This window comes from Pseudophryne corroboree, chromosome 5 (assembly GCF_028390025.1).
Source record: "Pseudophryne corroboree isolate aPseCor3 chromosome 5, aPseCor3.hap2, whole genome shotgun sequence".
Taxonomy (NCBI): domain Eukaryota; kingdom Metazoa; phylum Chordata; class Amphibia; order Anura; family Myobatrachidae; genus Pseudophryne; species Pseudophryne corroboree.
In genome coordinates, this window is record NC_086448.1 from 800,105,097 (window position 1) to 800,128,585 (window position 23,489).

The 23,489-nt window shown below is 47.9% G+C and overlaps 1 protein-coding gene across 1 annotated transcript in view; it reads left to right on the top strand.

Moving 5' to 3' along the window:
* MRPL13 (mitochondrial ribosomal protein L13) overlaps positions 1 to 23,489 on the top strand; it is a 78,730-nt gene that overhangs the window by 41,000 nt on the left and 14,241 nt on the right. The gene's annotated exons all lie outside the window — the stretch shown is intronic.

The following is a 23,489-nucleotide window of genomic DNA, read 5'->3' on the forward strand; positions in this document are numbered from 1 at the left end:
GATACCAGGACTGTTGTGAGGTAGGTGTTCACTAGCATTAGAAAATCAAGGTAGGTGGTCAGTAGCTTAGAAAACCAGGATGAGGTAGATAGGCAGTCATCCAGTTTGGTCTGAGGCTCACAGAAGTGGAGTAGTTGCTTTGGGTAGGTTGGTTGGACACAGACGATTGTCCCAATCATCACACTGTACTGGTGGCACTATGCTATCTGTGTTATGGTACATATGCTGCCAGCTTTCATCTTATGATAGAGAAAGGTTATTACCTGCATAATACAGTCACGGTTTAAAAGTGCCAATTTATTTAAACAGAAAAAAAAGTATGAAAACCTTGTCCGTCGTCGTCTGTTTCTATAGTGGAACAAACTCCACAGCACAGAACATAGTATATGGAAATACAGCACAATTACGAGACAAGTTGTACAGGTACAATGGCCGGTAGCACAGATTCTATGCGTGTGGGTAGTAGGTAGCCAAAAGACACTCCCTGAAATAAAAATGCAGCATTAAATAGAATGGGTGCTGGCAGGATGGACAGAGAGGAGGAAGACACCAGACGTAAGGTAGTGAAGGCCGTGCACATGGGAGTTTACCTTCTAGACCAGGGCTGGCCAAACCAGTCCTCGAGGTCTAACAGTTCATGTTTTCCAGGCCTCCTGGAGATCTGTAGTATGGTCAGTTAGGAATGAATGCAGCACATGTTAATTAGTAATGACTACACCTGTGCACCAGATAGGTGGTCTGGAAAATGTGAACTGTTGGTAGATCTCGAGGACTGGTTTGGCCAGCCTTGATCTAGAGGGACTTGGCAGGTGGATACAGTAGGAGCAATGGGTCACAGCTGGATATGATGGGGAGAAAGCATAGGGAGTAACTGGGATTGATACAGCAGGTAATAGGGTAGGCAACAGCTAAAGGGTGGGTTTTGTTGGGGTGGTTAAATGATTGCAGGTTGGCTAATGGTCTGGTGTGAGTGTGTGTGTGTGGGGGGGGGGTGCACAGGGGAGTTTCATATGTGAGAGAGGTCTTGTAGGCAGGAGTGACAGGACTCGGGAGGTAACAAGGGGTGGGGTTGGAATTGGTCGGATGAGGCACATATAGGTGGGGCTGGAGTGTCACAGATTAAGACGGGGAAGCACATACAAGGACCTTGCAGATAAGTGTTTGCCACTTGAAGCAAGTTCTACAGTAGAGGGAATGGGAAACCAATGATAGAGTTTAGAGAACACTATATACTGCTGGGCCGGATGTAATGACTATATACTGTTTGGCTGAAGGTGCGGGCTCCCAGCTGAACTCGGACGTTTTTTTAAAGCGGCATTTTTTTTTTACAAAAATGGAAATGATTTCTTCTAAAAAAAAAAAAAAAAAGTCCAATTTCCATCCGGGAACCCACACGGCCCACCAACGCAACGTCATTGCTTCTGGTCCTTTGTGTGAAAATAAAGTCACAATTAACGTACGGTCCATATTTGAGATGTGCGTGAAAATATAAAAACCATTTTGTAATAAAGTTACACCAACAATTATATGTACGAGTGCCCGGCAGACCCAGATTTTGGTTGGCAGCGCTAACTCTGAGCGCACGGTTATAGATGTAGGTCTATGTATTAGATTATGCGGCACTGAACTTGTAGCTTTTATGTCTGCATGCTGTGTATAGTTCCGGCTCAGTCCTAGCGGTCTCCGAGGCATTAACCTCCCCTGCAAGGCAGCAGCGTCTGAGAAGACTAGGCTTCCATGCAATCACAGCACATTGTGACGTTAATCCAGTGTAATAAATGCTTTCTATGCATTTTATTCCCCATATTGCTGAATAAGTTCCTTTTGTACAGAGAATTCCGGTCTGAGATGTGTCCCATCTCCTGCAGATTCCATCACATTGTTCCCCGTATTTTCGCTACAATCACAATTTATGCCCTCCCTCCGGCCTTTTATGTCTTAGTCCTCCGCGCTGGGGTTGGAATAAAACTGTGCCCAGCCAATATTCTGTCCTGAAAACTGAATCGCGCCCTCACTGTTCTGAAAGTTCCAATTTGCTCGGGGAGGGCTAAGTAATGATAAAAGAATGCTTTGAAGTTGAATGGAAATGACTGGGAGCCGATGCGTACAGCCAGACGGCCGGTTACGCCTCCTGTAGATTCGGCATCCTGTGAAGAGAGATTGCTAGACGTCCCCTGGACGGGTGGAAACCATTGTGTATCGTTTGGGGACAATCGGAGTCGGTTGAGATTTAACCAGAATATATAAATGCATTGGCATGTCACTGTGAGCGTAATCGTAGTGTTAATGTGAAATAGTTTTGTATAAGTAGTTTATCTTTGTAAACTCTTGACACGTGTCACTGATATGTGGGCCTGGGACAGATATATAAATTCATTCAGAACGCACATCACAGACGTGCACTGGTGGTCATTCCGAGTTGTTCGTTCGCTAGCAGTTTTTAGCAGCCGTGCAAATGCTATGCCGCCTCCCACTGGGAGTGTATTTTAGCTTAGCAGAAGTGCAAACGAAAGGATCGCAGAGCAGCTACAACGTTTTTTTGTGCAGTTTTAGAGTAGCTCAATACCTACTCAGCGCTTGCGATCACTTCAGACTGTTCAGTTCCTGTTTTGACGTCACAAACCCGCCCTGCGTTCGCCCAGCCATGCCTGCGTTTTTCCTGGCACACCTGCGTTTTTTCGAACACTCCCTGAAAATGGTCAGTTGACACCCAGAAATGCCCCCTTCCTGTCAATCACTCTGCGGCCAGCAGTGCGACTGAAAAGCTTCGCTAGACCTTGTGTGAAACTACATAGTTCGTTGTAATAGTGCGTCGCGCGTGCGCATTGGGCCGCATACACATGCGCAGAAGTGCCGTTTTTTTTGCCTCATCGCTGCGCAGCGAACGAATGCGGCTAGTGAAAAACTCGGAATGACCACCACTGTGTATGGGTCTCGCAGTGCCACTAAAGCCACAGCTATGACATGCTGCTGGTGTTTGGGGGGCGGCAACAGGCAGCGTTCCAGAAATGTGGGCACGTCGGTACCCTCTTCTGGTGCACGGAAACCAGTGGCCGCCTCCTGGAACCACTGTGTGAATAGCCTCTAGCTTTGAATCCTCCCCTAAATTGTTTTTTAAATGAAACCCCCTCGTGTAATAGAATTTTGTATTATCCTCATCAGCCCCTTATAAGACTTTCTACACTACCTCTTGCATACATTTATATAAAGTAGTCGGTTATAAGGGAAATCCTGGTAATATGTAATTTTTAATCCTGAGTTGAGTTACCTCACGGGTGCCGTGCGTGGGACTGACGCATTTCAGGCTGCTGTGATTAACCCCTGCAGTGACGGCTGCAAACTGTGGCATGCATCACCCTCTCATGTGAATGGGAGCTCACTGGATCTGGTCTTCACTCACCGCTGTGATATTTCTGATTTCTCCAACTCCCCATTTACCCTCTCTGACCACCATCTGCTCTCCTTTAACCTATCTCTCTCGACTTCCCCATCTCTACCTCCTAAGGCTACTATCACTAAGCGTAACATTGAGGCTATTGACACCACATTCCTTTCCTCCCTGTTTGACTCACTTCTCTCTCCTATTCTCTCTCTCTCATGCCCTGAACAAGCCACTTCCACATACAATACATCCCTCACTTCTGCTCTTGACTCTGTTGCTCCACCAACCACTATTCACCCTCGCAAATTAACACCTCAACCCTGGCACACCAAATGCACCAGATATCTGCAAAAATGCTCACGTACTGCTGAGCGACACTGGAGGAAATCACGCTCTAAGGCAGACTTCCTCCATTTCAAACTTATGCTCTCATCCTTCAGTGCTGCCCTTTCTCTTGCTAAACAGTCATACTTCAAGAACCTCATCTCCTCCCAGTCTTCCAACCCCCGGCGCCTCTTTACCACTCTCAACTCACTCCTCTGCCCACCTCCACCTCGTCCCCCTTCCTCACTCTCTGCTCTTGACTTTGCCACTTACTTCACATCCAGAATTGACTCCATACGTCAGGACATCACATCACACCAGACCATCAGTAACCAGCTTTCTCCCATCCCTTACCAACCCTCCCCATCCCTCCCACCAACTCTGACATCTTTCTCCCATGTATCTGGAGAGGAAGTCATGGCCCTCATTCATTCCTGTCCCCTCACCACCTCCCCACTTGACCCTATCCCCTCCCGCCTCCTCCGCTACCTCTCTCCTTCTGCTTGTTCCCATCTTTCCCACCTTCTCAATCTGTCCCTCTCATCAGGCACTGTCCCCTCTGCCTTCAAGCATGCACTCATCTCTCCTATTCTTAAAAAACCTACACTTGATCCAAACACTCTCTCCAGCTACCGACCCATCTCTCTCCTCCCTTTTGCCTCCAAACTCCTTGAGCGTATTGTCTACAACCGCCTTACTTCCTTTCTTTCCTCACACTCACTGCTTAACCCATTCCAGTCTGGCTTCCGTCCTCTCCACTCCACTGAAACTGCCCTTACAAAAGTCTGCAATGACCTCCATGCTGCTAAATCTAAGGGCCACTACTCTCTACTTATTCTACTTGATCTCTCTGCTGCTTTTGACACTGTGGACCATCCTCTCCTACTGCAAATCCTTCACTCCATTGGTCTGCGTGACACTGCCCTCTCTTGGTTGTCGTCCTACCTTTCTGACCGTTCATTCTCTGTCTCCTCTCATGACTCCCCCTCCCCCTCACTTCCACTAACTGTAGGTGTGCCCCAAGGTTCTGTCCTTGGTCCTCTTCTCTTCTCTCTCTATACATCCTCACTAGGTAAGCTCATTAGCTCTTTTGGCTTCCAATATCATCTCTATGCTGATGACACCCAAATCTATCTTTCCTCTCCAGACCTCTCCCCTGCTCTCCTCACTCGTATATCCAGCTGTCTCTCTGCTCTCCAACTGTCTATCTACCTCTTCCTGGATGTCCCAGCGCTTTCTTAAACTTAACATGTCTAAGACCGAGCTGATCATCTTTCCTCCCTCCCGCAATACCTCACCTCCCACAATCTCATTATCTATTGATGGCACTGCTATCGCCTCTAGCCCCCAAGTGCGCTGTCTTGGAGTAATCCTTGACTCCTCCCTCTGCTTCAAACCACACATTCAGCACCTCTCACAAACCTGCCATTTTCATCTGAAAAATATTTCCAGGATCAGACCCTTTCTGACCCAGGATGCTACTAAGACTCTTATCCACTCACTGGTCATCTCCAGACTGGACTACTGTAATCTCCTCCTGACTGGCATTCCTGACAAACACCTCTCTCTACTCCAATCTATCCTCAATGCTGCTGCCCGGCTCATTTTCCTCACCAAACGCACTACGTCCACCTCTCCTCTCCTACTAGACCTTCACTGGCTCCCCTTCCCTTTCAGAATCCATTTCAAGCTTCTCCCAGTCGCTTACAAAGCCCTCACCCACTCCTCTCCCACCTACATCTCTGACCTTATCTCCCTTTACACTCCCACCCGTCCTCTTCGCTCTGCTAATGCACGACGGCTCTCCTGCCTATGGATTACTTCCTCCCACTCCTACCTCCAAGATTTTTCATGTGCTGCACCACTTCTCTGGAATTCCCTACCTCTCCCCCTCAAACTATCCACCTCTCTACAAAACTTCAAACGTTCTCTCAAGACCCACTCTGTTCCACATTCTCTATGTACCCCATCTGTGTCACCCCTGTCTGTCTACCCCTCCCCTTTAGTTTGTAAGCTCTAACGAGCAGGGCCCTCTTCCCTCATGTGCTTATCCTTTGTCTTACTTTAATAATCTTCAACTGTACCACATCCAGCAGTCTTCTGACACCTGATACTTATTCCAGTGACATTTACTGATGTAGCTATGTTTATTTGCCCTGTACTTGTCCTATACTGTCATCAACTGTAAGTTGCTGTTTTCCTGTTTGATTATTTATGTACTCTGTAATTGGGCGCTGTGGAACCCTTGTGGCGCCATATAAATAAAGGATAATAATAATAATAAATGCACTCATCTGTAATCAGGATTGCTGGAGAGGAGATGACTGGCCAGGGCCAAGGCCGGTCCATTCATCTCATCTATGACAGCCTGAGGGGGAACTTGACACCTACAGTGCACACAGCAGTGACATCCGTTTTGTGGGCTGAACCAGTGTACAGCCTAACCATTTGCCAGGAACCAATGACGTTACTGAGACTCTGAGACGCATTCATGAGCCTCATTAATAATTCATGAAGTGCTGGTTCTCTGAGAGCTGGCATCAGATGTCCCCACCTATCCTTAGATACCACACAATTCCCCTGCTTACCTCGCATACCACCCAGACCTGCCACTTACCATCAGATGTCCCCCACCTATCCTTAGATACCACACAATTCCCCTGCTTACCTCACATACCACCCAGACCTGCCACTTACCATCAGATGTCCCCACCTATCCTTAGTACCACACAATTCCCCTGCTTACCTCACATACCACCCAGACCTGCCACTTACCATCAGATGTCCCCCACCTATCCTTAGATACCACACAATTCCCCTGCTTACCTCACATACCACCCAGACCTGCCACTTACCATCAGATGTCCCCACCTATCCTTAGATACCACACAATTCCCCTGCTTACCTCACATACCACCCAGACCTGCCACTTACCATCAGATGTCCCCACCTATCCTTAGATACCACACAATTCCCCTGCTTACCTCACATACCACCCAGACCTGCCACTTACCATCAGATGTCCCCACCTATCCTTAGATACCACACAATTCCCCTGCTTACCTCACATACCACCCAGACCTGCCACTTACCATCAGATGTCCCCACCTATCCTTAGATACCACACAATTCCCCTGCTTACCTCGCATACCACCCAGACCTGCCACTTACCATCAGATGTCCCCACCTATCCTTAGTACCACACAATTCCCCTGCTTACCTCACATACCACCCAGACCACCACTTACCATCAGATGAACACCCCCCTCCTCCACACACACCACCACCACCTATCCTTAGATACCACACAATTCCCCTGCTTACCTCACATACCACCCAGACCTGCCACTTGGCATCAGATGCCCCCACCTGTCCTTAGAATATCACACAATTACCCTGCTTACCTCACATACCACCCAGCCCTGACACTTGGCATCAGATGTCCCCCACCTATCCTTAGTACCACACAATTCCCCTGCCTACCTCACATACCACCCAGACCTGCCACTTGGCATCAGATGCCCCCACCTGTCCTTAGAATATCACACAATTACCCTGCTTACCTCACATACCACCCAGCCCTGACACTTGGCATCAGATGTCCCCCACCTATCCTTAGTACCACACAATTCCCCTGCCTACCTCACATACCACCCAGACCTGCCACTTACCATCAGATGCCCCCCCCCCCCCCCCCCCCACCCACCTATCCTTAGGTCCCACACAATTCCCCTGCTTACCTCACATACCACCCAGACCTGCCACTTGGCATAAAATGCCCCCTACTGCCCCGCTTACCCCCACGTGCCATCACTCTCTGGAAGTACCAGTGACCCCCTAATTTAGTAACCTAACTAATTACACAAATGAGATAATTGATTTAAATTCAGTGTAACCTAACAGTCGCTTCCTGTCACTATGGAGTCCCCGCAGAGGGAAGTAGGGTGGTCATTAGGTCGACAGGTACAAAAGATCAACAGACAAAAGGGTGACATGCATTAAGGTCGACAGGTTAAAAAAGGTTGACATGACGGTGGTCAACACACAAATGGTTTACATGTGGGGTTTTTTCTTCTATTTTACGTTTTCCCAACTTTTGCCTGATTTACTATCCACGTGGACTACAATTAGAAAGAACCTGCCCGAACCATAGCGAGTATGCCAGTGTACTCGTTTCCACTGATTGTGGTCCAACAGGATGAAACACAAAATGACACCCAAAAATGTAAAAAAACTTGTGTTGACCTTTTGACCCTACCAACCTAATGCATGTCAACCATATGGGGTCGGCCTAATGACTGCCTACCTATACACTGTAGATCTTCTTCTATACCAGATCCATGGGGGCTGCAGGGGGTGGCTTGCAGGATTGGCCCGTCGTCCTATATCAGTGATGGGGAACCTTTGGCCCTCCAGCTGTTGTTGAACTACACATCCCAGCATGCCCTGCTACAGTTTTAGCATGGCCAAATAGCAAAACTGTAGCAGGGCATGCTGGGATGTGTAGCAACAGCTGGAGTGCCAAAGGTTCCCCACCACTGTTCTGTATTAATACCACTGAGGGAGTAAGCATGGAGTATGAGGCGTTTTCTCATCGGAACGTTTGTAGCAGAAGTGCAAATTTCATACTTTACTATATAGAAAAATCTATATGCTCAGTAAAACATTAGGAGCATCGTGTAGATAGGACGTCTGTCAGCATTTTGTGGTATTCCAGACAATCTCCAAACACTTCTCAGTGATTCCCAGAAGCGCCTTACCGCTAATAAACCGCTTTCATGTTCCAGACAGCTGCTTTACAGGAATTGCTCAACTCTCCAGAACCGCTTGTGTGCCGAATCTGTTATGTGTGTCTGAAGGTTAAACAGCCACTTACCTGGATAATAACGACGTATGCAAAGGCCCATAATCACACTGTAGCCAGGGGATGTGTCAGGGGGCAGAGACCATAAAATACATCAGAGGATTCTGTTTGGGAGGGGGGTATGGTGATCACCTGTAATTTGTAAAATATAACACAATGACCCTAATTATGTTCTTTTCATACTGAAATGTTTCCCTGAATGATTTTACGGCGGGTGATTATAGAGGACGCGGTTACGCTTTGTCTGGTGTAAAAGCAGCAGGTTAGGAGTTGGAGTTTCGGTCTAGTTTAATGTCATTTGATGGTTTGTTTTTACACACCACTTGTCGTCCTTTAGATTTCACCCTGAGCAGGTTGTAGAGGACAACATATCGGTCCTCGTACAGACGTGCACGCGCTGCGGATGTCGGACGCAGTGGGGCGATGTTTAACAACTGCGCACTCTTCAAACACCTACTGGGCATGCGTCCGGTTATCCATACAGAGTCGCTGTTGCGATTTCAGGCGCATGCAGCCTTGTATATTCATAGGCACCGGTGTACACCAGGGAAGGACTTTGTAGTGCCATTTGCATAGAGTCGCAGACGGGCGACCACTAAGCTGATGCGTTCACCTCTGTATTAGCCCTATAATGTTGTATAAACAGGCACAGACTGATCATCTTCACTCCGACATTGAAGAACGCTCAGACATTAGTAATGCTTTATAGCTACTATAAGTTGCAGTGTGTATTATAACCAGTAAACATTTGTTGTGTGTGTATATATATATATATATATATATATATATATATATATATATATATATATATATATATATTACAATACATTATAAGCTGGGCAGGTGGTGTCCCATGTGCCTCCATCTCACTAGTCCTTACACTCCGCTAAACATGAATTCAAACTGGGGCGAGGGGGGTTTGCAAAAGGAGTATTACCTGCACCCAACGTTCCAAGGCAAGTACTCCCCAGACAATAGCTGTGTTCATCAGACACTAAGGAAATCTTCTGGATGGGCTGAGTGTAAGAGTTTTGTCAGAAACTCAGTATTAGGAGAAATAGGTATGCATTGTGCTCATCACAGCCATTGAATCAAAATAACCAATTTTAGATTTGCGTATTGCAATACATAGGGGGTAATTCCAAGTTGATCGCAGCAGGAAATTTTTTAGCAGTTGAGCAAAACCATGTGCACTGCAGGGGGGCAGATATAACATGTGCAGAGAGAGTTAGATTTGGGTGGGTTATTTTGTTTCTGTGCAGGGTAAATACTGGCTGCTTTATTTTTACACTGCAATTTAGATTGCAGATTGAACACACCCCACCCAAATCTATCTCTCTCTGCACATGTTACATCTGCCCCACCTGCAGTGCACATGGTTTTGCCCAACTGCTAAAAAATGCCCAACTGCTAAAAAATTTCCTGCTGCGATCAACTTGGAATTACCCCCATAGTGTAGTATTTTCATGTCAGGTAAGAATCCACACAGTGGAGGCAGCCATTTTGTGAGATGGGCCAGTGTTCTCCAGAGCACAGGATATCCATTTACTAGAAGCCACCTTGCACTGACTGTTAGTAGAGAATAGACACCGGTTCAGTGCACAAAACGTCTGTCTCTAGTGTATGCAGCTGGCAGGTGCACTTACTGTGCACAGTGTATGTACTGTTTTGTAGATTTGCCCTTCAGTCAGCGTTCCTCAGGTTGTAGATGGAGAGAATCTACCTCAGATCATTATTTCCGGGTGCCTGGCCCTGAACCTGCTGAATCTAAAGCTGAGTACACACTAGGTAATATGTCACCTGATCCAGCGGATCAGACCGACATATTGGTCACAACGGCCAGTGTGTATGCACAATTTTGAGCTCCCACGCGTCGTGCGTCGCTTCATCTGATCTGGTGGCAATGCAGGCCGTTGCGAAGGTATCGCCAGGGACACAATGCTCCTGGATGTGGCCACTGAACGATACAGAGCTCAATCTTGCGCTGTATCAGTCAGTGTGTACAGCCGACCAGCATATCGTTCTGTCAGTCGTGCCGTCGTCCACAATCCGGGATCATCTAGTGTGTACACAGCTTTAGTCCTGTATAAGCACACACCAGTGAGGTAAATCCTCTAGCAATGGAGGGAATCAGCACTTTACAAGTTTAGTCTTTATAGTGAGTGTCTCCTCTCTTATATAATCTACCCCTTCCTGGGTCACCCTACAAGGCACTCGCATCAGGCCTGTCTAGGAAGGTTTCAGGTACCGCCATATTCTTCCTCTTTGCAACGTTACTGTCCAGATACACGCTTCGTTTGCTAATCCCATTAGGAAAGTGTCATATGCAAATTGCTGCATGGCCGCTTGCCCTGGCGTGGTTGCATCAGACGCAACCACACCGTGCTGGACTTTCCATAACATGGTCACATCCAATGCGACCAGTCAGAAATGCAAACTGGGCGGCTGTTGGAAGATAATCTTCCTGCAGCCGCCAATCTCAGAGGGCCCTCACTGTGGCCGGCAGTGATCGGGCAGCCCGCGGCTACCCACGCACCCGGCGTCTGCAGAGAGCAGCAGCCACCGGGGAAGCCAGCGATACCTGCCTCAGAGTCACCATGGGGGATTGATCATCAGTCTCCCCTGACACCTGCTCCGCTGCGCTCTGCATATGGGGGAGGGGGAGTAAAATAAAGCAATATGAACCTGGAGGGAAGTGAAATAATAATAAAAAAATTACACTGGCTACAGGAGGTGGGGGGGGTGCAAACAGCAGGGGGGGGGGGGGGGGGGTGATTGTATAATGGAGGCATATGGACATGGGGTGGTGCAAGACATCCCTTAGGCATATTTTTTTTTTCAATAGAATATTTAAATATATTTTTTAAAATAAGTTTTAAACTATGTTACGTACAAAAAATAATCACAATTTCTGACAAGAAAATCGTCAGTTAAGTGGTTAAAACATTCTTTTTCCATTCCGCATCGATGTGTGTTTCTTGGCCATTTAAATGTCATTTGCCTGAAATGTAGACTATTGTGTGTCTCTAGGTTGAGCCATTGTTCAGAAACTCGTTCTGCATCGTGACTTTGGGTGAGATGCATCAAACTTTGGAGAAAGATAAAGTGGAGAGAGATGAAGTACCAACTAATCAGCTCCCAGCTGACATGTTACAGGCTGGAGGCCAGATGTGCTAAGTCTTGAAATGTGATAAAGAGGAGAGTGATAAACTACCAACCAATCAGCTCCTAACTGTCATTTTTCAAACAGGGCCTGTGACATGGCAGGGGCTGGTTGACTGGCACTTTATCACTCTCCACTTTTTAAGGCTTAGTACATATGGCCCTCTGTCTAAAAAAATGACAGGAGCTAATTGGTTGGTACTTTATCTCTGTCCGCTTTATCTCCAAGGTTTGATACAATCTCCCCCTTTGTGACCAATGATTTCTGCTCGTTACTCTCTTTCCTGCCACACAAGAGTTCGTGTTCTGACAAAACCTCATAATGGGACCTTTCATGCAGGGAAGAGCAATAAAACGGCGGACGTTGTAATTCCCTTGTGCTGGTAAATAGCGTCACCTTTACCAGTCACCGTGACAAGCTGGCCTTTTACACAGCAGCCGTGATAAACTGCTCCCAGCCTGTCCTGTGACCTTAACGGGATTAACGAGACCGCTTTCAACTGGAAGTAAGATGGCTTATATGTCTGACCTTGTCTCAGGTCACCATTCGAGAGGGAGAAGACCCCAAGGAGGTGTACGAGCCAGTTCTCCAAATAATATTTTACATTTTCACGTTGGTTTTGTTTGTCTCTTAGAAGCAGAGTAACCTTTACTTACGGAAGTGTAGTCAGATATTTCCCATGGATCTCTTGTCAGGAACAGGTGAGGTTTATTTTTAGTTATATAGCGCACACATATTCCGTAGAGAATATTTCATCTAGTCCCTGCCCCAGCAGAGCTTACAGCACAGCCAGCGACGATAGCTCTCAGATGCCCATCTCATACTCAAAGTCAAAAAAGGTTTCGAGACCAATCGTTGCCTTCAATAGATTTTATAAAAGCAATTGACAAGGTCCCTAATTGTGATAATCTAGACTTACCGGGTTCTGCTCAGTGTAAAGTGTGCGTCTTTCACCAGTTTAAACAAAATAATTCTAGCTTTCTTAAACAATAGAATTGTAGGTTCTCAAAAAGATTTGTAGCATATGATGGACCAAGGGTAAATCTTGGCTTCTGTACTGGCTCAACCTCCATCAGTGTTACATCCACCATAAGGACCTCTCTGGTGGAGTCTTGAAGTAGAATGCCAGCCTACTGGAGAGGTCACATAAGTAATGGTTTTTACAGGAGCTCCGTACGTCCAGGATGACGAGGGAACAGTGGTAAGCAAGAAAGTATGACCGCAAGGTCAATAAATTATTACTTTGTGATCTAGTGGTCCTTTTAAAGCAATATTTAAAAATAGTATCGTTACCAAGTATATGGTGTATTGTAGGTTTTCTCTTAAAATATCTGATTCTGCTGTCCTTCTAGAATTGATGATTGAGTACTCCGCCTGAGAGATCATGAGTCAGTGAACAAATAAACCAATGAAACAGGAACGCTCCAGGCACGATGCACCAAGCTGTATTACAGCCTTTATGGATGCTCAAAGTGATCATCTTTACCCCATGTTTCAGTATTGTCCACCCCATGGGTGAAGGCTTTCCTGCATGACAGTCTACCGTGGGCACTGCGCATGTGTGGGTTACCCAGTGGTTTAAGGAGCATAAAACTGATGTTATCCACACGTCATGTTTATGTCAGTCACAAGATCCTGAGCCCAGTTGAGCCTATATCGGATACTCCTGGGACAGCGTTTTCCACCAAGGTCAACCAGGCATCAGTTGAGTGACCTTCATGGAAACCAGCTGTGCTGCAGCCAGACATTGGTAGACTCAATAGTGCATACAGGTTGTACCAAACACCCTACTAATGGACCTGATGGTCAGATAGGGAGGATTTTACAATACGCATACAAAATACAGCTCAGAGGAAGTTTTTAAGCCTCTTTGCTCATTACATCATGTGACTGTGGCTGTCATGGTAATCCATGACAATGCAGACTTCTGAATCTTTAACGGGGACCTGAAGAAACAAACCAAGGGAAAATAATAAATACCAACTTTTGTCTTATAGCATGCCACAGTGGTTTACGCTTAAAAAACACAAACACACTTTTTTTATGAGGTGGTTTTTAATATATATATATTTATTTATTTTATGGTGAGAGGGCTTGTGTCTCACCACAGTTGCCCACAATCTGGTGGGATCAGCACCCTCCATGGGAGAAGAAAACAATTCTGCACCTGTAGTGGAGATTTATAATTCCAGACTTTCTCAATTGCACAGCTTCAACTGGAGAAACAGAGGTCCAGGTTTTCCAGCTCACCTAGAGACAGCAGGAAGTCAGGGGCAGGAAAGGGGTTTAAAAATCCAATTTACCCACAATGCACTGGTGCCTGTTAGAGGCCAGTGAGCAGGGATCAGTTTGCAGTGCCAAGGACTATGGACATTGCCTGTGCCGGAGAGCATGGCATGTGTGTGGCTGCAAGCCACTACAGAGTACTGATGATGGAGCACAAGAAGTGCTAGGACTTTTTCTGTTTGTGTTTTTATTTTTCTGTTTGTACCTGTGTGGCCAGTCCCAAGCCTGAATATACTCTGCACAGTGTCTCCTACCAGTTAAGACGCTGTGTTGTAACCGGAATACCTGCCTGCGAGTGCTTATTTACAGTACCCGTGTTACATTTTTATATATATATATATTTCTCTGACGTCCTAATGGATGCTGGGAACTCCGTAAGGACCATGGGGAATAGCGGCTCCGCAGGAGACTGGGCACAACTAAAGAAAGCTTTAGGACTAGCTGGTGTGCACTGGCTCCTCCCTCTATGACCCTCCTCCAGACCTCAGTTAGAATTTTGTGCCCGGCCGAGCTGGATGCACACTAGGGGCTCTCCTGAGCTCTTAGAAAAGAAAGTTATATTTAGGTTTTTTATTTTCAGTGAGATCTGCTGGCAACAGACTCACTGCTACGAGGGACTTAGGGGAGAGAAGCGGACCTACCTGCTTGCAGCTAGCTTGGGCTTCTTAGGCTACTGGACACCATTAGCTCCAGAGGGATCTAACACAGGCCCAGCCTCGGTCGTCCGGTCCCGGAGCCGCGCCGCGGTCCCCCTTGCAAAGCCAGAAGCAAGAAGATGTTCCTGAAAATCGGCGGCAGAAGACTTCGGTCTTCATTAAGGTAGCGCACAGCACTGCAGCTGTGCGCCATTGCTCCCCATGCACACCACACACTCCGGTCACTGATGGGTGCTGGGGGGGGGGGGGGCGCCCTGGGGCTGCAATAAGGGTACCTTACTGGCAAAGTAACACATAATATAGTCATTAAGACTATATATGTGTAAAATCCCCTGCCATATATTCCATAAAAAAGCGGGAGAAGTCCGCCGGAAAAGGGGCGGGGCTATCTCCCTCAGCACACTGGCGCCATTTTCCCTCACAGCTCCGCTGGAAGGACGCTCCCCAGGCTCTCCCCTACAGTTTCCAGACTACATAGGGTAAAAAAGAAAGGGGGGGCACTAAATTTAGGCGCAATCTGTGTAATATCAGCAGCTATAGGGGAAAAATCACTGTGGGTAGTGTGAATCCCTATATATATAGCGCTCTGGTGTGTGCTGGCATACTCTCTCTCTGTCTCCCCAAAGGACTTTGTGGGGTCCTGTCCTCAGTCAGAGCATTCCCTGTGTGTGTGCGGTGTGTCGGTACGGCTGTTTCGACATGTTTGATGAGGAGGCTTATGTGGAGGCGGAGCAGGTGCCGATAAATGTGATGTCACCCCCTGCGGGGTCGACACCTGAGTGGATGGTTAAGTGGAAGGAATTACGCGACAGTGTCAACTCCTTACATAAAAGGTTTGACGACATAGCAGATGTGGGACAGCCGGCTTCTCAACCCGTGCCTGCCCAGACATCTCAAAAGCCATCAGGGGCTCTAAAACGCCCGCTACCTCAGATGGCAGACACAGATGTCGACACGGATACCGACTCCAGTGTCGACGATGATGAGACTAGTGTACATTCCAATAGAGCCACCCGTTACATGATTACGGCAATGAAAAATGTGTTGCATATTTCTGATATTACCCCAGGTACCACAAAAAAGGGTATTATGTTTGGGGAGAAAAAACTACCAGTGGTTTTTCCCCCTTCTGATGAATTAAATGAAGTGTGTGAAGAAGCGTGGGCTTCCCCCGATAAGAAACTGGTAATTTCTCTGACGTCCTAGTGGATGCTGGGACTCCGTAAGGACCATGGGGAATAGCGGCTCCGCAGGAGACAGGGCACAAAATAAAAGCTTAAGGATCAGGTGGTGTGCACTGGCTCCTCCCCCTATGACCCTCCTCCAAGCCTCAGTTAGATTTTTGTGCCCGGCCGAGAAGGGTGCAATCTAGGTGGCTCTCCTGAGCTGCTTAGAATAAAAGTTTAGTTAGGTTTTTTTATTTTCAGTGAGTCCTGCTGGCAACAGGCTCACTGCATCGTGGGACTAAGGGGAGAAGAAACGGACTCACCTGAGTGCAGAGTGGATCGGGTTTCTTAGGCTACTGGACACTAGCTCCAGAGGGACGATCACAGGTTCAGCCTGGATGGGTCACCGGAGCCACGCCGCCGTCCCCCTTACAGAGCCAGAAGAGACGAAGAGGTCCGGTGAAATCGGCGGCAGAAGACATCCTGTCTTCAGACTAAGGTAGCGCACAGCACCGCAGCTGTGCGCCATTGCTCTCAGCACACTTCACACTCCGGTCACTGAGGGTGCAGGGCGCTGGGGGGGGAGCGCCCTGAGACGCAATATAACAGAATACCTTAGGTGGCAAAACAGAATACATCACATATAGCTCCTGGGCTATATGGATGTATTTTAATCCCCTGCCATTTTACACAAAAAAGCGGGAGATAAGGACGTCGTGAAGGGGCGGAGCCTATCTCCTCAGCACACAAGCGCCATTTTCCCTCACAGCTCCGCTGGAAGGACGGCTCCCTGACTCTCCCCTGCAGTCCTGCTTCAGAATCAGGGTAAAAAAGAGAAGGGGGGGCATTTTTGGCAGCAAATAACGATAATAACAGCAGCTATAAGGGAATAACACTTATATAAGGTTATCCCTGTATATATATATATATATAGCGCTGGGTGTGTGCTGGCAGACTCTCCCTCTGTCTCTCCAAAGGGCTAAGTGGGGTCCTGTCCTCTATCAGAGCATTCCCGGTGTGTGTGCTGTGTGTCGGTACGCGTGTGTCGACATGTATGAGGAGGAAAATTATGTGGAGGCGGAGCAGTTGCCTGTGTTGGTGATGTCACCCCCTAGGGAGTCGACACCTGACTGGATGATTGTATTTAAACAATTAAGTGATAATGTCAGCAATTTGCAAAAAACTGTTGACGACATGAGACAGCCGGCAAATCAATTAGTGCCTGTCCAGGCGTCTCAGACACCGTCAGGGGCGCTAAAACGCCCGTTACCTCAGTGGGTCGACACAGACCCTGACACAGATACTGAGTCTAGTGTCGACGGTGACGAGACAAACGTAATGTCCAGTAGGGCCACACGTTACATGATCACGGCAATGAAAGAGGCATTGAACCTTTCTGACACTACAAGTACCACAAAGAAGGGTATTATGTGGGGTGAGAAAAAACTACCAATATTTTTTCCTGAGTCAGAGGAAATAAATGAGGTGTGTGAAAAAGCGTGGGTTTCCCCCGATAAAAAACAGCTAATTTCTAAAAAATTATTAGCATTATATCCTTTCCCGCCAGAGGTTAGGGCGCGTTGGGAAACACCCCCTAGGGTAGATAAGGCGCTCACACGTTTATCAAAACAAGTAGCGTTACCGTCTCCTGATACGGCTACCCTAAAAGAACCAGCTGATAGAAGGCTGGAAAATATCCTAAAAAGTATATACACACATACTGGTGTTATACTGCGACCAGCAATCGCCTCAGCCTGGATGTGCAGTGCTGGAGTCGCATGGTCGGATTCCCTGACCGAGAATATTGATACCCTGGATAGGGACAATATTTTGTTAACTATAGAACATTTAAAGGATGCATTACTATATATGCGTGATGCACAGAGGGATATTTGCACCCTGGCATCAAGAGTAAGTGCTATGTCCATCTCTGCCAGAAGAACGTTATGGACGCGACAGTGGTCAGGGGATGCGGATTCCAAACGGCACATGGAAGTATTGCCGTATAAAGGGGAGGAGTTATTTGGGGCTGGTCTATCGGACCTGGTGGCCACGGCAACGGCTGGAAAATCCACCTTTTTACCCCAGGTCACTCCACATCAGCAGAAAAAGACACCGTCTTTTCAAACTCAGTCCTTTCGTTCCCATAAGTACAAGCGAGCAAAAGGCCACTCTTTTCTGCCCCGGGGCAGAGGAAGAGGAAAAAGACTGCACCATGCAGCCGCTTCACAGGAGCAGAAGCCCTCCCCTGCTTCTGCCAAGTCTTCAGCATGACGCTGGGGCTTTACAAGCAGACTCAGATATGGTGGGGGCCCGTCTCAAGAATTTCAACGCGCAGTGGGCTCACTCGCAAGTGGATCCCTGGATTCTACAGGTAGTATCGCAGGGGTACAAACTGGAATTCGAGGCGTTTCCCCCTCGTCGTTTCCTGAAGTCTGCTTTACCAAAGTCTCCCTCCGACAGGGAGGCAGTTTTGGAAGCCATTCACAAGCTGTATTCCCAGCAGGTGATAATCAAGATACCCCTCCTGCAACAAGGAAAGGGGTATTATTCCACGCTGTTTGTGGTACCGAAGCCGGACGGCTCGGTGAGACCAATTTTAAATCTGAAATCCTTGAACACTTACATAAAAAGGTTCAAATTCAAGATGGAGTCACTCAGAGCAGTGATAGCAAACCTGGAAGAAGGGGACTATATGGTGTCTCTGGACATCAAAGATGCTTATCTCCACGTCCCGATATACCCTTCTCACCAAGGGTACCTCAGGTTTGTAGTACAAAACTGTCATTATCAGTTTCAGACGCTGCCGTTTGGATTGTCCACGGCACCTCGGGTCTTTACCAAGGTAATGGCCGAAATGATGATTCTTCTACGAAGAAAAGGCATTTTAATTATCCCTTACTTGGACGATCTCCTGATAAGGGCAAGATCCAGGGAACAGTTAGAAGTCGGAGTAGCACTATCTCAGGTAGTGTTACGTCAGCACGGGTGGATTCTAAATATTCCAAAATCGCAGCTGATTCCAACGACACGTCTACTGTTCCTAGGAATGATTCTGGACACAGTCCAGAAGAAGGTGTTTCTCCCGGAGGAGAAGGCCAGGGAGTTATCCGAGCTAGTCAGGAACCTCCTAAAACCAGGACAGGTCTCAGTGCATCAGTGCACGAGGGTCCTGGGGAAAATGGTGGCTTCTTACGAAGCGATTCCATTCGGAAGATTCCATGCAAGAACATTTCAGTGGGATCTACTGGACAAATGGTCCGGATCGCATCTGCAGATGCATCAGCGGATAACCCTGTCGCCAAGGACAAGGGTGTCTCTCCTGTGGTGGCTGCAGAGTGCTCATCTACTAGAGGGCCGCAGATTTGGCATTCAGGATTGGATCCTGGTAACCACGGATGCCAGCCTGAGAGGCTGGGGAGCAGTCACACAGGGAAGGAATTTCCAGGGCCTGTGGTCAAGCTTGGAAACGTCTCTTCATATAAACATTCTGGAACTAAGGGCCATTTACAATGCCCTAAGTCAAGCAAAACCTCTGCTTCAGGGTCAGGCGGTGTTGATCCAATCGGACAACATCACGTCAGTCGCCCACGTAAACAGACAGGGCGGCACGAGAAGCAGGAGGGCAATGGCAGAAGCTGCAAGGATTCTTCGCTGGGCGGAAAATCATGTGATAGCACTGTCAGCAGTATTCATTCCGGGAGTAGACAACTGGGAAGCAGACTTCCTCACCAGACACGACCTTCACCCGGGAGAGTGGGAACTTCATCCAGAAGTCTTCCACCTGATTGTAAACCGTTGGGAAAAACCAAAGGTGGACATGATGGCGTCACGTCTAAACAAAAAACTGGACAGATATTGCGCCAGGTCAAGGGACCCTCAGGCAATAGCAGTGGACGCTCTGGTAACGCCGTGGGTGTACCAGTCAGTGTATGTGTTCCCTCCTCTGCCTCTCATACCAAAAGTACTGAGAATCATAAGAAGGAGAGGAGTAAGAACTATACTCGTGGTTCCGGATTGGCCAAGACGGACTTGGTACCCGGAACTTCAAGAGATGCTCACGGACGAACCGTGGCCTCTACCTCTAAGAAAGGACCTGCTACTGCAGGGGCCTTGTCTGTTCCAGGACTTACCGCGGCTGCGTTTGACGGCATGGCGGTTGAACGCCGGATCCTGAGGGAAAAAGGCATTCCAGAAGAAGTCATCCCTACTCTGGTCAAAGCCAGGAAGGACGTAACCGCAAAACATTATCACCGCATTTGGCGTAAATATGTTGCGTGGTGTGAGGCCAAGAAGGCCCCTACAGAGGAATTTCAACTGGGTCGTTTCCTTCATTTCCTGCAAACAGGACTGTCTATGGGCCTAAAATTAGGGTCCATTAAGGTTCAAATTTCGGCCCTGTCGATTTTCTTCCAGAAAGAACTGGCTTCAGTACCTGAAGTTCAGACATTTGTAAAAGGGGTGCTGCACATACAGCCTCCTTTTGTGCCTCCAGTGGCACCTTGGGATCTCAATGTGGTGTTGAGTTTTCTAAAGTCACATTGGTTTGAACCACTTTCCACTGTGGACTTAAAATATCTCACATGGAAGGTGTCGATGCTGTTAGCCTTGGCTTCAGCCAGGCGTGTGTCAGAATTGGCGGCTTTATCATATAAAAGCCCTTACTTAATTTTTCATTCTGACAGGGCGGAATTGAGGACTCGTCCTCAATTTCTACCTAAGGTGGTTTCTGCATTTCACATGAACCAACCTATTGTGGTACCTGCGGCTACCAGGGACTTAGAGGACTCTAAGTTGCTTGACGTTGTCAGGGCCTTGAAAATATATGTTTCCAGGACGGCTGGAGTCAGAAAATCTGACTCGCTGTTTATCCTGTATGCACCCAACAAGCTGGGTGCTCCTGCTTCTAAGCAGACGATTGCTCGTTGGATTTGTAGTACAATTCAGCTTGCACATTCTGTGGCAGGCATGCCACAGCCAAAATCTGTAAATGCCCATTCCACAAGGAAGGTGGGCTCATCTTGGGCGGCTGCCCGAGGCGTCTCGGCTTTACAACTTTGCCGAGCAGCTACTTGGTCAGGGGCAAACACGTTTGCTAAATTCTACAAATTTGATACCCTGGCTGAGGAGGACCTGGAGTTCTCTCATTCGGTGCTGCAGAGTCATCCGCACTCTCCCGCCCGTTTGGGAGCTTTGGTATAATCCCCATGGTCCTTACGGAGTCCCAGCATCCACTAGGACGTCAGAGAAAATAAGATTTTACTTACCGATAAATCTATTTCTCGTAGTCCGTAGTGGATGCTGGGCGCCCATCCCTAGTGCGGATTGTCTGCAATACTTGTATATAGTTATTGTTACAAAGATTCGGGTTATTATTGTTGTGAGCCATCTTTTCAGAGGCTCCTTTGCGTTTATCATACTGTTAACTGGGTTCAGATCACAAGTTGTACGGTGTGATTGGTGTGGCTGGTATGAGTCTTACCCGGGATTCAATATCCTTCCTTATTATGTACGCTCGTCCGGGCACAGTATCCTAACTGAGGCTTGGAGGAGGGTCATAGGGGGAGGAGCCAGTGCACACCACCTGATCCTTAAGCTTTTATTTTGTGCCCTGTCTCCTGCGGAGCCGCTATTCCCCATGGTCCTTACGGAGTCCCAGCATCCACTACGGACTACGAGAAATAGATTTATCGGTAAGTAAAATCTTATTTTCTAAAAAGTTACTAATGGCGTACCCTTTCCCGCCAGAGGACAGGTCACGTTGGGAGACATCCCCTAGGGTGGATAAAGCGCTCACACGTCTGTCAAAGAAGGTGGCACTACCGTCTCCGGACACGGCCGCCTTAAAGGAACCTGCAGATAGAAAGCAGGAGGCTATCCTGAAGTCTGTATATACACACTCGGGCATTATACTGAGACCAGCTATTGCTTCTGCATGGATGTGCAGTGCTGCAGCTGCGTGGTCAGATTCCCTGTCAGAAAACATTGATACCTTAGACAGGGACTCTATATTGCTAACCGTAGAGCACATTAAAGACGCAGTCTTATACATGAGAGATGCACAGAGGGATATTTGCCGGCTGGCATCTAAAATAAACGCAATGTCCATTTCTGCCAGGAGAGGATTGTGGACTCGGCAGTGGACAGGTAATGCTGATTCTAAAAGGCACATGGAAGTTTTGCCTTACAAGGGTGAGGAGTTGTTTGGGGATGGTCTCTCGGAACTCGTTTCCACAGCTACAGCTGGAAAATCAGCATTTTTACCCCATGTTCCCTCACAGCCAAAGAAAGCACCGTATTATCAGGTACAGTCCTTTCGGCCCCAGAAAGGTAAGCGGGTTAAAGGCGCGTCCTTTCTGCCCAGAGGCAGAGGTAGGGGGAAAAAGCTGCAGCATACAGCCAGTTCCCAGGAACAAAAGTCCTCCCCCGCTTCCTCTAAGTCCACCGCATGACGCTGGGGCTCCACAGGCGGAGCCAGGTACGGTGGGGGCCCGTCTCAAGAACTTCAGCGACCAGTGGGCTCGCTCACGGGTGGATCCCTGGATTCTACAGGTAGTATCTCAGGGGTACAAGCTGGAATTCGAGACGTCTCCCCCTCGCCGTTTCCTCAACCGACGGCTCCCTCGGACAGGGAGGCAGTGCTGGAGGCAATTCACAAGCTGTATTCGCAGCAGGTGATAGTCAAGGTACCCCTCCTTCAACAGGGACGGGGTTACTATTCCACAATGTTTGTGGTACCGAAACCAGACGGTTCGGTGAGACCCATCTTAAATTTGAAATCCTTGAACACTTATATACGAAGGTTCAAGTTCAAAATGGAATCGCTCAGGGCGGTTATTGCAAGCCTGGACGAAGGGGGTTTCATGGTATCACTGGACATCAAGGATGCTTACCTGCATGTCCCCATTTACCCCCCTCACCAGGAGTACCTCAGATTTGTGGTACAGGACTGTCATTACCAATTCCAGACGTTGCCGTTTGGTCTGTCCACGGCACCGAGGGTATTTACCAAGGTAATGGCAGAGATGATGATACTCCTTCGAAAAAAGGGAGTTATAATTATCCCGTACTTGGACGATCTCCTTATAAAGGCGAGGTCCAGGGAACAGTTGTTGATCGGAGTAGCACTAGCGCGGGCAGTGCTACAACAGCACGGCTGGATCCTGAACATTCCGAAGTCGCAGCTGGTTCCTACAATGCGTCTACTGTTCCTGGGGATGGTTCTCGACACAGAACAGAAAAAAGTGTTTCTCCCGGAGGAGAAGGCCAAGGAGTTGTCATCTCTAGTCAGAGACCTCCTAAAACCAAAACAGGTGTCGGTGCACCACTGCACGCGAGTCCTGGGAAAGATGGTGGCTTCTTACGAAGCAATTCCATTCGGAAGGTTCCATGCAAGGATCTTTCAGTGGGATCTATTGGACAAGTGGTCCGGATCGCATCTTCAGATGCATCGGCTGATAACCCTGTCTCCGAGGGCCAGGGTGTCGCTGCTGTGGTGGCTGCAAAGTGCTCATCTTCTAGAGGGCCGCAGATTCGGCATACAGGATTGGGTCCTGGTGACCACGGATGCCAGCCTTCGAGGTTGGGGGGCAGTCACACAGGGAAGAAATTTCCAAGGACAATGGTCAAGTCAGGAGACTTCCCTACA